This window comes from Emydura macquarii, unplaced genomic scaffold, assembly GCF_026122565.2.
Source record: "Emydura macquarii macquarii isolate MOO-44397 ecotype Brisbane River unplaced genomic scaffold, CSIRO-AGI_Emac_v2 contig_312, whole genome shotgun sequence".
NCBI classification, from domain to species: Eukaryota; Metazoa; Chordata; order Testudines; family Chelidae; genus Emydura; species Emydura macquarii.
In genome coordinates, this window is record NW_027130449.1 from 8,510,503 (window position 1) to 8,524,586 (window position 14,084).

General features: G+C 42.5%; 1 long non-coding RNA gene across 1 annotated transcript in view; it reads left to right on the forward strand.

Moving 5' to 3' along the window:
• The window catches only part of LOC137162797 (uncharacterized), an 81,610-nt gene that overhangs the window by 21,023 nt on the left and 46,503 nt on the right, over positions 1–14,084 (forward strand). The gene's annotated exons all lie outside the window — the stretch shown is intronic.

Below are 14,084 nucleotides of genomic sequence, written 5' to 3' on the forward strand. Positions count from 1 at the left end.
CTTCTATATATCACAATAATTACATTCTGTCTACCTAAACGTTCCTCTTGTAGTCTTAATTGCATAATCTTTTTCATTAACTGTCCTGAATTGTTTCTTGTGCGGTGTTGCTGTGTGCTGTTAAAGAACTAGCAGGTTGCACGGAGAGGTGGCTTCAGTGCAGTGGTGAAACAACCGACTCCCTTACTCGGATGAAAAGCCTGCATCATTAGCTTAGTGACTAATTTGCTAAACTGAATAAAATCAAGCAACCTTTGAACCCTGCTAACGTTCTTGCAAGTTCCCCTGAAATACTTCAGTGTGGATGCAAAAATGTAGCAAGCAAAACTGGAGGTTTTGCCCAGTTCTGCTGTGATTCTCTCCCATTTAAAGGGACTAGCATGTACATGGTATTCAACAGATTGATTGTCTGTGGCAACGTAGAGCTGTAAATATCTGCTACAAAGGAGCAGCGGCCTGTTTTTATAAGCCAGTGAGCCAAGCAGTCAGATTTTGGGAAGAGGGCCTGCTGGCTGTTTTAAATAGGCAGGGAGGGCTAGATTCTTTCAGAGGGATTAATCTGATTTGCACCAGCTGAGCATCTGGCCCAGCGATTTGTCCTTCATCACAACCCTGTTCTATAGCCATCCCCTACTCCAGCTCCCACCCTTGTGTGTGAACTTGTTGAGCCAGTTTAGTGCAATTCCGTTGTAGTCAAAGGAGTTGTGCCAGAGACGAATTTGTCCCACTGAGTCTGTTGGATTCTGTGTACAGCTCCAGAACGAGGCTGCATTTAGACAGAAGTGATGCTGCTGGGTTTTGTTAGCTTTATGCACATCAGCTCAGTGTCTGATCCAAAGCTCACTGAATTCAATGGGTTTTGGATCAGGCTCTTAACCATTGGGGAGGAGAGAAGTAGACAGAAGGGCCGTGCCCTAAGCTAAAAGGACCTCAGCAGGACATTTTCAACAGTGTTCTCATGCAAGTCCTCAGAGTTTCCCAGACTGAAATACCTATCAAGTGGCAATCCAGCCCAGGATCTACTTGTATGATTGATGGGAACTGGCGTGACTACATTGACTACAGCTGAAGACCAGGCCCATGGTCACTAGAAGGAATTGGGCACCTCTACTGACTATTTAATTTGTATGACGTGAGATAAATGCAATAATGTACATCTCAAACTGGGGGTTAATGGGTCTGATTCTCCAATCCTGCTAGCATAACTCCATTGAAGTCAGTGTCGTTATGCTGGTACGAAAATGATGTGAGTGAAGGAGGATCAGTTTCTGTCACTGTAAGGACACGGGCTGCCTCAGTCATTTGTGTGCACAGTGTATGAAGAAGACAAAAGAAGTTGGGGCAAGGAGTCATAGAAGCTAGATATGGAAAAACCTTTTAGGTAACTGAGTTTATCCCAGTCACGCAGAGCACAGGATTATTCTGTAAAGTATGTTTGTTTGCTAAGAAATATGTCCAGTCTAGTTCCAGCAAACAGGATCCTCCACCTCTTTCTACTGAACACTATTGCAGAGATGTAATTGTCTAGAAATGTTGACTGGTATTCAGCTGGGTCAGGTGCACACTAGCTGTTGATTACTGTTTCAAGTTCATGCTGAACAGTGCACAATGCCACCGTCCAGCAGTCCTCTGTTAATGTCTTTAATGAAATGTGATAAAAATTGCCTAAGCCAGATTTTACTCTGTTACACCTGTGTAAGCTGAACTCCACTGAGGGCACTGGAGATAGTCCAGTTTTATGCTGGTATACATGGGAATAGAACATGGGCCTTATTGTTTTTTATCGGTTGCATGGTGTCACTTGGAGTCAGTGAAGATGTACCAAAACATATAATATTAGCCAGTGAAGGTTTTCCCATAGGCAGTTCAGAAGATAAGGGGTCAGGATTCCTTTTCTTTATCCCGACTGCCACTGATTTGCTTCATGACCTTGGGCAAGAAATATCTCTTCACCTTTTGTTTTTTGCTAAAATCAAGTGTGCTTTCAGTTTAATATTGATTGTATCCTTTGACAGAGACTACAGCCTGCATTTTCAGTGGGATGGACTCTATGAACCTGACTCATTACTGCATTAGGATGCTTTCCCTTGGGTATACCTCTGTTGAAATCAGTGGAGTTACATCCTAGTAAAACTGGACTAATGCAGTGGTGAATCAGGTTCTATAATCCTAGTAGGTCTTTACCATCTCTTAACTTTTATGATCCATCTGTAAATGAGTCTAACAATACTTACCCACATTCCAGCAGTGTCGTGAGGCTTAATTCACTAATGTGTGTATCCATGATCCTTGGATGAAAACTAGAATATAAGTGTGCCGTGCTATTATGATGATGATGAAGAATATCCTTCTTTCTATTTTGAGGAACATTAGAATTTTGAAAGTCTTTAGGACCCTATCTAACTCCCACAGAAGTCATTAGAACGACTCCCATTGACTGCTCCAGGAGTTGGATCAGATCTTAAGTGGAGAATTCTTCTTGGTTCTTCCAAAACACATCTCTCAAGAGAAACTTTGCCTATATTTTCCCAGAAGATTCTTCTCTTTCAGTTCAGAATTTTTATCAGCAATTCTTATGCTAACAGGGGTCAGGAGATGAGATGTTTCTCACGTTACACTTGAAGCTTCTCATGAATAATGGCTATATCACTTCTATTGTCTGTCCAAAACATAAGCAACCAGACATAAGGCCAGAGGAGAAATTTAAAGAGTACTGAATGAGCCAGCAGGACGGACCAAGAGCTAAGATAGTCAGAGAATGAAATAAATACAAGGTAGAGCAGATGGTTATTTGGGGAAATGTTTGAGCAGATTAACTACTCAGCAACTAGAGAATTAGTCAGATTCTCTAGTTAAAAAGTATCTTGAAATCTTCAGAGTGAGATTAAGAGAATTGCAGATGAAGATCACTGTATCCAAAATAAACGAGAGATCATTATTCCTGAGTGAATTTTGTAAGTGTTAAGTAGAGCACATCATCAGGCTTTTTACAGAAATCGAAGGGGGGTTGCTAATGCTAAATTTTGGGTTGCCATTTGCTCCAGTTTAGGGGCAATCTGTTTATTTCAAAGTACTTTCTTCCCATCATCATTATCTTCAAGTTCATTTCTTTGCATTTCTCTGTTTTCTAAAAATTATGTGGATAAAGTAGGTGAATAGTTTCTAGTTTGAGCAGAATGAGTATTCTGGCCCGAATTACATGGTATTTTGAAGAGCAATGAAATCCCCCTAAAAACTCAGTCTCTTTTGTTTGGTAAAAAAGCAGCAGCCATCTGATTTTAATTTTTATGTATGCCTTTTTATTGATGTTGATGCAATAACCGAAAAATATAAAGCACCATCGGTACATGGAGAAAACATGAAGTTGCAATCTGAGGGCCTGATCTCACAAACATCAATGCATACAAGTAATTTTATGGATGTAAGTCTTCCATTTGAATTCAGCAGGACTGCTCTCATGCATAAAGTTTGTAATGTGTGTAAACGTTTGTTGTAACTTCAGACTTTCACCATATGTTGATGGCAATTTGTTTCTGTATAGGGTTAGTTTTTGCAACAACAACATAATATCTTCAGAAATCTAAGTCTCTAATCAGGGTTTGCATCTGATTTTCAGCTAGACACCCTCCCCCAAGAGATCTTCAGACTGGTGTAATGGATAAAACTATACTGAAATCAAGGGAGCTGCACTCATCTACACCAGCTGAAGATTTGGCTCTTTGGGTGTCCGGCAGGCATTTTCCTTTGGATTTTAGTAATTAGAACCAGCGAGTTAAATGAAGTTTCACATCAAGTGTCAATACTGGGTTCAAACCCCAAAGTAATCCCATCAAGACACGCTGTGAAACAAACTCTCTGGACCAGAACTTCAGGTAGGTGGTGCAAATAGGCACAGCTTCATTGAGGTGAATGGAGCTGTACCCCTTTTACACCAGGTGAACTCACTTCTGCACATTGAGTCAAAGGACATTGGCTGATTTGAGATCAATAATCATTGTAATTATCAGGCTGAGACAGGAGTGATAAAATCTTCATGCTTCTGTCCACAAGCTAACTATTGCAAGGGTCAGGAAAGTTTTCACCTCCCCATGTCCAGCAGTTGACATATGACTAGCTGTATTGTGGAGGGGAGATTTGCCTTCCTGTGAAATATAAATCACTGACTTAAAAGAACAGTGGCAAGTCTGTGTTTTCTATTAAAGCTCATTAAAAATCAGCATAAAATAGCATCTCCAGACTTATCTCCGATCATCCTGCATCTCAATATTTGAGTAAATAAGAATCATTGATCAGCCCACTGAATTGTAAATTCTTTTTGCTTCTGTCTGTCCTTGGAAAATCTAGGATTAAGATCCTCTTTGGAAGAGTCATTTCCATACTTTTCAGTCTGCCAAACCCCAAGTGTGGGTGTTTATATGGTTGGAGGGCTTTGGGAGGGAAAGAACCAATATAAGGGACACAAGAAAATGATTAGGCAGCTGAAAATAAGATGGGATTCATTTCTATAGTATAAATAACATTTTCCATAACCTCACTTTCATGAGTTTGTGTTCCTGATGTGTATCATAGAAGTGAGAGAATGTAAGACAGATTTGTGTCTAAAATGAGGGACAACTGAAACATCAGCTACAATTTTCAAAAGTAACTTAGTCACTAAGGCTGGGATTATCAAAAAAACCCTAGGGGTTTGAGGCTGCCAAGTGAAAACCAATGGGAGTTGGGCACCTAACTTCTTAGGCTCCTTTGAACATCCTAAGTCTCATGGGACATAGGAACCTAATTCCTAAAGTTATTTAGATGCCTGAAGATGTAACTAGGTGCCTAGTGGCGTTTTCAAAAGCAGCCAGATGCCCAACTCCTACCTAGATCAATGGGGGTTGAGCACCTAATCTATTTAGACATGTCTGAAAATCCCACTAGGTGCCTATCTGCGTCGTTAGGTGCTTAAAGAACCATAAAAATATGTCCTTTAGATTCCTAAGTCACTTAGGTGCTTTTGAAAATTTTACCTGATGTTTCAACTTGGCTTTTCAATATTATAGTTTTAATCAAATGGTTTGTGGGGTGGGGGTGGGAGAACATCCCTGGTGAGGGGACAGATGTTAACTGCTTCTGTATGGGTGATATGAACGTGGTGTATTGTTCATTCCTTTTGGAGAAGCACGGGGCCACTTTCCATCCCCTGCTGCACTCAATGTTCTGTAGCTGATATCCTTACCAAAGAGAGCAACTCGTTGTCAGCACTAGGGTGGCCAGATAGCAAGTGTGAAAAATTGGGACCGGGAGGGTAACAGTTGCCTATGTAAGACAAAGCCCTTAATATCAGGACATCTGGTCATCCTAGTCACTGCAATGTTCCTTGCATCATTTACTCAAGATCATGCTGATTTTTATTGTAGAATGGTGTCACTGGTGGAGTTGTATCAAACTGAATCCAATGGGATTTGAGTGGGAGTTTTGCCTGCATTAGGACTGTTGGATCGGGCCTTATGGGAGCAAATACCTTCAAAATATGCAGGCTGGTGCTGCTTATAACTGGCTTGGGGGCAGGGCAGGGGATGGAGAACATTGGAGCTATAAAATTGACGTAATACCAAACACGCCTGCATTTTGCTGAGCTGAGGGCCACTGTGGCAACTCAACCAGGAGCCTAAGTGGCAGATTCCATCCAGCATCCAAGCTCCCCTCCATACAGGAGAGAAGGGGGGTGTCAGGGAGCTGATTTTCACTTCCTGCTTCTGTGGGCTTGTCCTTCCCAGCCTCAGCCCTGGTATGAGATAGCTGCACTCCAGCTTAAGTCAGAGGCATGTGGTGCTCAGGCCCATGCACCATCTGAAGACTGGCAGAACAAAGCTTCACCTCTTCTTCTCTTGACGCACCCTTATATGATGGGAGTGGGGAGAGCTCGCATGATACCAGCTGAGAGCTCCGCCTGCCCGCGGAATTTGCAACTGGTCAGTTACAGCTAAAATACAGCTCCTTTATGCTGCCTGGGCCACGCAGAAGGGCTGGATCCCAAATGAGAATCTGGTCCAAAGTGCCATCAGCTTAGGGAGGCATAAAAACAGGCCCCAGGGTAATCACTGGGGTTTCTGTCCAGTCTTTCGGTCTTGCTCTTGTCATTTGGGCAGCTGTGTGTACGTGGCAATCAGATTCTTAATCTCAATGCTGGCCTAAAGGAAAGCGTTAGTATTTAGACTCAGTGTATTACACAAGGGCCATTCCTAATTTGTACATACAACTGCATATTTTTTTCATCAAAATTATATGCACATAGTTGTATGGTTCAAGGGCTGGCTTCCTTAGAGTTCCGATCAGCTGAGCTAATAGCTCCCAAATTGCAATGTGTGGCGGTCTAGAGGGAGGACTTTCTGTCCTCCGCCTCCGCTTTCATCTCTTACTACCCCCGTGCAGAGCCCTACGGTGCAGAATAGGGGCCTCAAATCATAAGCACCTCAAAGCAAGGGCAGCCTAACTCCAGGATCTGTCCAGCCCTGAGCATGCTGCTGGAGCTTGATCAATGATGTATAATAATGACTACAGGTACCTTACCGGTCATCAGCCATTTGTGTGAAATGCAACTCTGAGTCAGCCTGTCTGGGCTACTAACACAAAACAAAGGGCAAAAGAAAACTGCTGGGGATTCTGTCTCCTGCTATGGCGGCAGTGTCTAGGGATCGTAAATGTCTTGCAAGGGGAAAATTCCCTCAGCACAGGCAATGTGTTGGGCCTTCATAAGCAGCCATATGCTGGCCTCCCACTGTAAGCCCTGGTGCAAGGGGTGCTGGAGGTAGAGCCAGGAGTGGTGTGGGAGGGGCATAGTGCAGAGTGATCCAGGGGAAGCTGAGTCTCCCTGTACAGTGGAACAGCCCATAGCAAATGCTGGGGTTGCTCTAATTTACACAAGAAGCTGAACTGGCTCCTGGAGCAGCCCAGAATCCTGAGGATGCCAAAGAGGCATAAAATCCTCTTTGTCTTCCTTGCACTTTTTGTTTCAGATCTCCAGGAGGCACAGCACAAAGCCTCAGCCCACGTAGTTCTTTCTGCTTGATGTCTTAGAGAAGAGATCCCAGCAGGGGAATCGAGAGGCCAGTTAATAAAACTCCTTTCTGTATCTGCTTCCTCCGTGTGTGTTCTTGGCCTGTCTCAGATGGTCCTAAAGACCGGGGCTTGTCCTTAGAACACCATGTAAACTAGGAGTAGCAGTTTTGTATAAATTGGGGACAAAACTGGTCACCAGAGAACGAAAATCTGGCAGGCAAAGCTGATTAGACATGCTCAGAAGAGCTTGCAATCTCACTGCCGCGCGCCCTTTGGGCTCGCAGTGAAAAACAAGCCTGTTTTCTGCCAATATTTATATATGTGATTCTATTGTTTTATCTATAAATGAGATCAGTTAGGGGGAAAGAGCCCAGAACAAAACCCAGCGCATTTCAGTTGTTTCATTCTTTTCCCTTTTGGCATCACAGGGGATGTGAAGCATCAGTCACCCCTCCCACAAGAATCGTAAGGCTTTCTAGTTCAGTGCCTCTCCCTTTTCTATACCAGGAACCATTTTTCCATTCTCAGCTGCCTCCTCCCATAGGTCCCTCCTGCCACCTAGTTGCAATGTAACCAGGACCCCATTTAGAAATATGGGAAGGGCAGGTCATGACACACCAGTTCATGGCCCCCTAGCCTAGGTTAAGAACTCCTGTTCTAATCTATTCTATTTAAATTCTCTTATGCCATGCCCATCATCATGGTATGTGAATGCCTTCCACTGGTGCATTAAGTGATGTGACTAGTATCAGGGCTATTGATTCTTTGTCCATTCCTTCCCCCCTGGGGTTGGGGGTAGGGAATTACATGTGCAATCTCTCTCTACAGTCATGTCTGCACTATGAGCTAGGGTGTGATTCCCCTCATGTACACGTACTCGTGGTAGCTCGAGAGAATGAGTAGTGTGGCTATGGGAGCACAAGCCATGGCAACGGTGGTGAAGCGTAGCAGTGCTGAGTATTTACCAACTGGTTTCAGGCGGGCATTGTACTCAGCATGGCTAAGGTTCTTGGGTTCAATGTGTGGGTGCTGGGTGGTGTTGGTGGCCTGTGAGATGCAGGAGGCCAGACAGGATGATCTGGTGGGCCCATCTGGCCTTAAACTCTAGGACTCTATGAATCCGACCCCTACCGCATAGTGGTAGATATAGCCTATATATGTGTGGGTGTGCATATGAATGTCTGTATAATATGTATCGCGTATGCTTGGTGTATAAACACACATATGTCACAGTGAATAAACCATATAATACCTGGCTAAACCACTCAGACCCATGATCTCCCAAGAAATTTCACCGGATCTAAATTTGTCCCATTATACGTATTGGGGTATGTGGTGAGATTATGTGTTTGATGTAGGATGGCCGTGGTCCAGCCAGGTACCTATGCAACTGATTCACTGTGGTGTATCCTATCTAGCAGTTGCAGTGCATCTGTCCTTTGGTGTTGCAGCCCTGTGACTTCACCATTTACTTAAATTAAACTCTCCCAGTTCTTGCTTGTGGGAAATCTTTAGTTTTAAATAGCAAAGGCGAGAGCTTGCTCTTCTAGCAGCTTTTCCCCCAGACTTTGGAAGTTCTGAGATCCTCCAGTGTAGCCCCTGAGTACTATACTATATTATGCTGTGAGCGGAAGAATGGTCTTGTGGCTGGAACCCAGGAAATCTGGGTTTGGTCCTGGCTTCATAACAGACCTGCTGTGTGACTTTGAGCAATCACGTAGGGCCTGATCCTCAAAGGTATTTAGGTGCATAACTCCCTGTGAAATCAGTGGGAGCTAGGGGCCTAATTACCTTTGAGGATCTGGGCCTTTTAATCGTTTTCCATGCTTCAGTTCCCCATCTGTAAAATGATTCAAAGAATGCTTCCCTGCAACTGTTGTGATGATAAATCTATAAATAATTGGATGCTACCTTGATGGCGGCCATATAACTATCCAGCTAGGTAAACAATGAAACGGTGAGGATGATGGTTCACATTTCTAGATAGAGCTGGTTGATATCAACTGTGATCTGTTTTGTGATGACCGTAATTTGCACAACACATTGCCGCTTCATGGGGCATTCCTGCAGCCTTGCACTTTACTGTACGGCTTTATTATTGACCGTAATGTTTCCTTTGCTTTTCACATGTATGCTTAAAGGACAGGTGCGAAGATGTTTGCTTAGGTTTGATCTAGTGATTATGAAATTACCTATTGCCATGGTTGACCCAGGGGCAAATCTCCTCATTTCAGGATGGCCAAATAGTATTTCCAAGAAAGATATTAAGGTCTCCATCCACAGAACAGCAGTTCCAGTGCCGTTGGATTGCCTGGGTATTAACGTTATCCAAGAAAGATATTAGATGATATGTAGTACTGGTTAATCCCCACTCCTTCTGCCAAGTTTGGAGCTATCAAATACTTCCAAGGTCGCTCTACTGTTCATTTTCCTTGGCCTTCTGAGGCTCAGTAGCCACAATAAGGGGTTCTTCCCTTTTCTGCAGCTGTGGGATGCTTAGTAACCAGGGCAGCCATGACTGTACATGGTTCTCTAGCAGGGCAGTAATTTACAGGTAGTCACAGGTTACTTATGAATTTTAAAAGGTGCAACTGTATAGTTGAGTTTAACACAGCCCCTATTGGCTTTCCTTTTTGTTCATCTGTGAGAGCTGTAATGGCTGCCAGGCCATTGAAGGATCCAACTTTAAATCTTCAGGGTCTGGTTTCATCGAGTGCTGAGCACCAATAACCACAGTGGAAGTCCATAGGAAACACAGGTACTCCGCACCACTGAAAAGCAAGCTTTGAGTGCATATGTATTTCATTAAATGAATGTTGGGCTCCACTAGCTAAGACCACCTGTCCCAAAATCCACCAACAGTAATCAGAGATGAAATTGATACAGTGTGGTCTACTGGAGCAGGACTCCATTCTTGGCTCTGCTATTGAACTGAGAGAGAGGACGGTCCCGTGGTTAGGGTGCTAGCCTGGGACCCTACAGAAACCCTGTGAATAATAGTATTGACCTACCTTACAAGGATGTTTTGAGGATAAATGCATTAAAGATTGTGAGGTGCTCAGATACTACGGAAATGGGGACCATATAAATAGCCAAGATAGACAGATAGTCTAGTGAATTGGACTTGGGAGTCCTTGATTCTTATTCCTGGCTGTGCCATTGCCCTTATGCAAGTCACCTCACCTCAGTTTCCTCATCTGTAAAATGGGGCTAATGATACTTCCCTTGGTTTATAAAGTGGTTTGAGGCCAGTGGGTTAAAAGTGCTGTGTAAGAGCTAAGTACCGCTTCAAGGTTTGCTTATTTCAGTCTGATTCTCACACAAGTGTAGCTTTCATACTGCCCGCTCAGAAACAAGGGCAAGAACAGCAAAGATTCTCTCAGGCTTGTGCGTATGATCTTTTCTTTTCTATTGTTTTGGCTGGAGGCTCCGGAAGACAGAAGGATTGTTTTATGAGCCTCACTCGGACCCAGGGGGTAACGAGGAAAAGAGAGAAATGCACAGTGAGAACTTCAAGTACTTAGGAGCACAGTTCTGCTTCAGTTCTGTTCGGAACATAGAAATTGCCATACCAGATTAGACCAATAGTTTGTTTAGTCCTGCCCGCACAGTAGCAAAGAATTTAAGTTTCAGAAGAAGATTTAAAATCCTTTGAATGGACAATCATGTAAATCATATCGATAGGAGGATGTTTCTTCCTACCTCCAAACAGTTAGTAGTTGGCTCATGTCCTAAAGCCTGAGGATTGAGGTCCTTTATAAACATTTCTCTTTGTTACTTTAACTGCATATGCTATTATTACTGATATAAATAACTAAACTTTGAACCCTTCTAAGAGCTTCCTCTCAATAATATTTTGCTGCAGGGAGTCCCACAGGTTAATTATCGGTAAAATGGGGCTAAAGCTTCACCTACATTTACCTCAGATGAAAAGTGCTCTTGTAATGCTACAGTTTGATGCGGTTCTTGGAGATGGCTCAGTCAAAGTATGCTTCCTAGAGGATGAAGGGGCAGAAAGGAGATTTTGTAGGTGGCTGACTGACTGAGTTCCAGTTCAATTGACAATTTGAATAATGCCGAGATTTTATTATATTGTTTTGTATTGTGTGCTTTATTTAAACATTGTGATTGTTGGGAATTTGAACCCAGGTCCTTCCAAGCTAAGATCATGAACGTCTTCAGCTAGATCTAAAGGAATATATCCTCTGGCAGACTCTAGTCCTCTGATCAGGCCCTGAGGGGGACAGACATAGGGGGAAAGTGGTGTTATGATCATCATTTGTAATTATTACTTTCCAAAGCTTAGGGTCAGTCACATCTACTAACAGCTCAGGTGGTTTTATTGACCCACAACCAGGCAGGTACCTGGGTTTTTCTATTGACAGTGGCTACCAGACACTCAACAGCTTTTGCAGAGTGATAAATTTCCACAAGGGCTGATGCTCCATCCACCCACGCCACTGTGCGAGACAGACCATGATAGAAGCATCCTCTTTACCCAACTCATCTGCAGCCATAGCATCACAGGCTCCTTCGAGAGTGCTGAGGAAAAGCTCCTGAAAATTCCAGCTTAAAGCTCGTCGAAACTTCCTTTAAAAAGAGAAACACAATAACAGCGCCTAAGTCTGTCTGCATCCATGGCAGAAGGAGACAGATGTAAGCAAGCCTATTCATTCCTTCCTTCCAAGGCTGTGCTGGTTGCTGGATGGCAGCCAATGTTCAAATCATGGCTTAAGGCGGTACCGCTTTCTCTCCTCTCCCAGACCTGCTAACAGACAAGATATTTGTACACGACTGAACACTGGAGTACACACTGTGCCTTGCAACTGGACGGTCCAGGGAACTTAACGGAGTTGTAAATTTCCAATCATATATTTTGTACTCGGGATCTTGGCTATTGTCAGAAATGTTCCCTTGTGACCCGCCCTAGATTTTAAGAAAACCACCCTCCCCCCCGCCAGTACACAACAACAAAATAGCTGGGGTTGCTGTTAATACAAAGTGTCCTGTTAGCCAGAAAGTGTTCAAAACGAACTTGTGACGTGAGTGATAGCGCTGTGTGCATGGTGTCAGCTCTGTGGTACAGGGGGACTGTCAGGTTCCATACTGCAAAGCCTTGATGATTTCTGTCATCGAACCAAAGTCTTACGCCACTTCAGTGATGTAAGGTCATTTTAATTCCATCCCACATTTGTTGGTGGGTTCCTCCCTTACCCCACTTTCCCTGGAGGTTAATCACTGTGTGAGATGACTCCTAGCCCTGGCACATTCTGTGATCTGAAAATTTGGTTGCTAATTACCGCCTTAGCACCGGGGAAGGAATCTGCAGAGTCCTGCCCTGTGAGTGACTGCACTGGTCCATGATTTGAATTGCAGGACATTTCTGGCTAACTATGAGTCTAATGGGGGTTGATCAGTCTGTGTCTGGAAGAAAAATGGACTCCCCTTATAATCTAGAGTGTATACCTAATAAATACTTAGCACTTCACAAGTTTAGCAGCACAAGAAGGAAAAGATCTGTCCAGAAAGGGAGATAACCCATTTTAGGAAAAGCGTGGCTGATTTTTCTTTTGACTTTTCAGGATTTTTTTGGGGGGGAAGGGTAGGGAGGGGGAGACTTGTGTAAACTGGCCCAAACCTCCCTAAAAATCTTGCTTGGAGGATGAAATTTTTCTTTCCTTTTCTCTTTCTGGTCACGTTTTACCTCTGAAGTTACTCAGCGAATTAATAGGTATAGAAATGCAAAGCTCTTTTCTTATTACACGCCATCGATCTGATTGCAGTGTCATTAATTGAAAGACTTGGGAAATGTGATGGATGATTCGGCTCAGGATTCCACATTCATTTTGGCATAGCCCTGCAGGAGAAAAGCTGCATGAAGCTGATTGAAGGGCACTTTTTGTCTGACATGAATTATTCCTTCATTGTCAAACCTTGTAACAGCATTCAGACATAGGGGAGATTTACAATGTGAAATCCTAAACTGGGTCTAGTCTTAAAATAAAAAAAGAAAAGGGCTTTATCGTACAACGTTGAAAATAGCCATATTTAAAAAAAAGCCTGTTTCTACAAATTAAATCTCTTCTGCAAAACCCAAGGGGCTAACGTTTCATACTTAATTTTGAATTAGTTCAATGTTAAGGCCACAGACAAAAAACAATTGCTTTAATCAGGTAACCATTGTCAACGTTTTTATTACAGCCAAAAAGTTTGGTAGTTTGGAAGTGGTTGACTACTTTCATTTAGCTACCGTACCGATTTGCCCATTAATCGGTGGGATCCCAGTTATCCTATAAAATTAGAGTTGAAAGTTATTTTTATTAGGGCAAAAAAAAAAAAAGTGGGCAATATTCAAATAATTAGTTTTAAAGAAATCTTTTAGAATTTGGGAAAGCAGGAAAATATACAATATCCCTGGTGCTATCAAAATTTCAGATCTGAATCCAATTTGTTTCTGAAGGCAAATCGTCACATGTCTTGTGGTTTTGTTCTTAGCCGATGATCCAGGAGAGTTCTATTGCCTAAATTCCTGTTGCTTTTTTGTCTGTTAAATATTTGTGCCATGCTGCTGGGAAACACCTACAATATTACCAAATGGAACAATAAAAATTCAGCACAAAGGTGCAGTTTATCCCTTACTTGTAACTGATGTTATTGGTTACAAAGTTGCTTAACAGTTTTTAATGAAAAATAACCACCCAATTTGAGAATAAAATAGTGAAATAACTTATATGATTTGAATCAATGTCATTGGCATTATAAATAGCTAAATAGGTGAGGTAGCTAGATTAGGCAAAGTATACAGATTAAGTGAAGAAAAAACATTGGTTTAGATTAGTGGTGTGTATTCATTTAATTATTTTTTAGGAAAAAGGACTCATTTTAAGAAAAAGGACTCATGTGCTTTGTTTTAAGGACCAAAGGTATTAGAAACCAGGCTGTATCCTCAATACAAAATGGGCCAGGAGAATTTGACATAAAATAAATTTGACATAAAACATCATAATAAAATTTTTCTGTCTCTCTATCTCAACCTACCTATC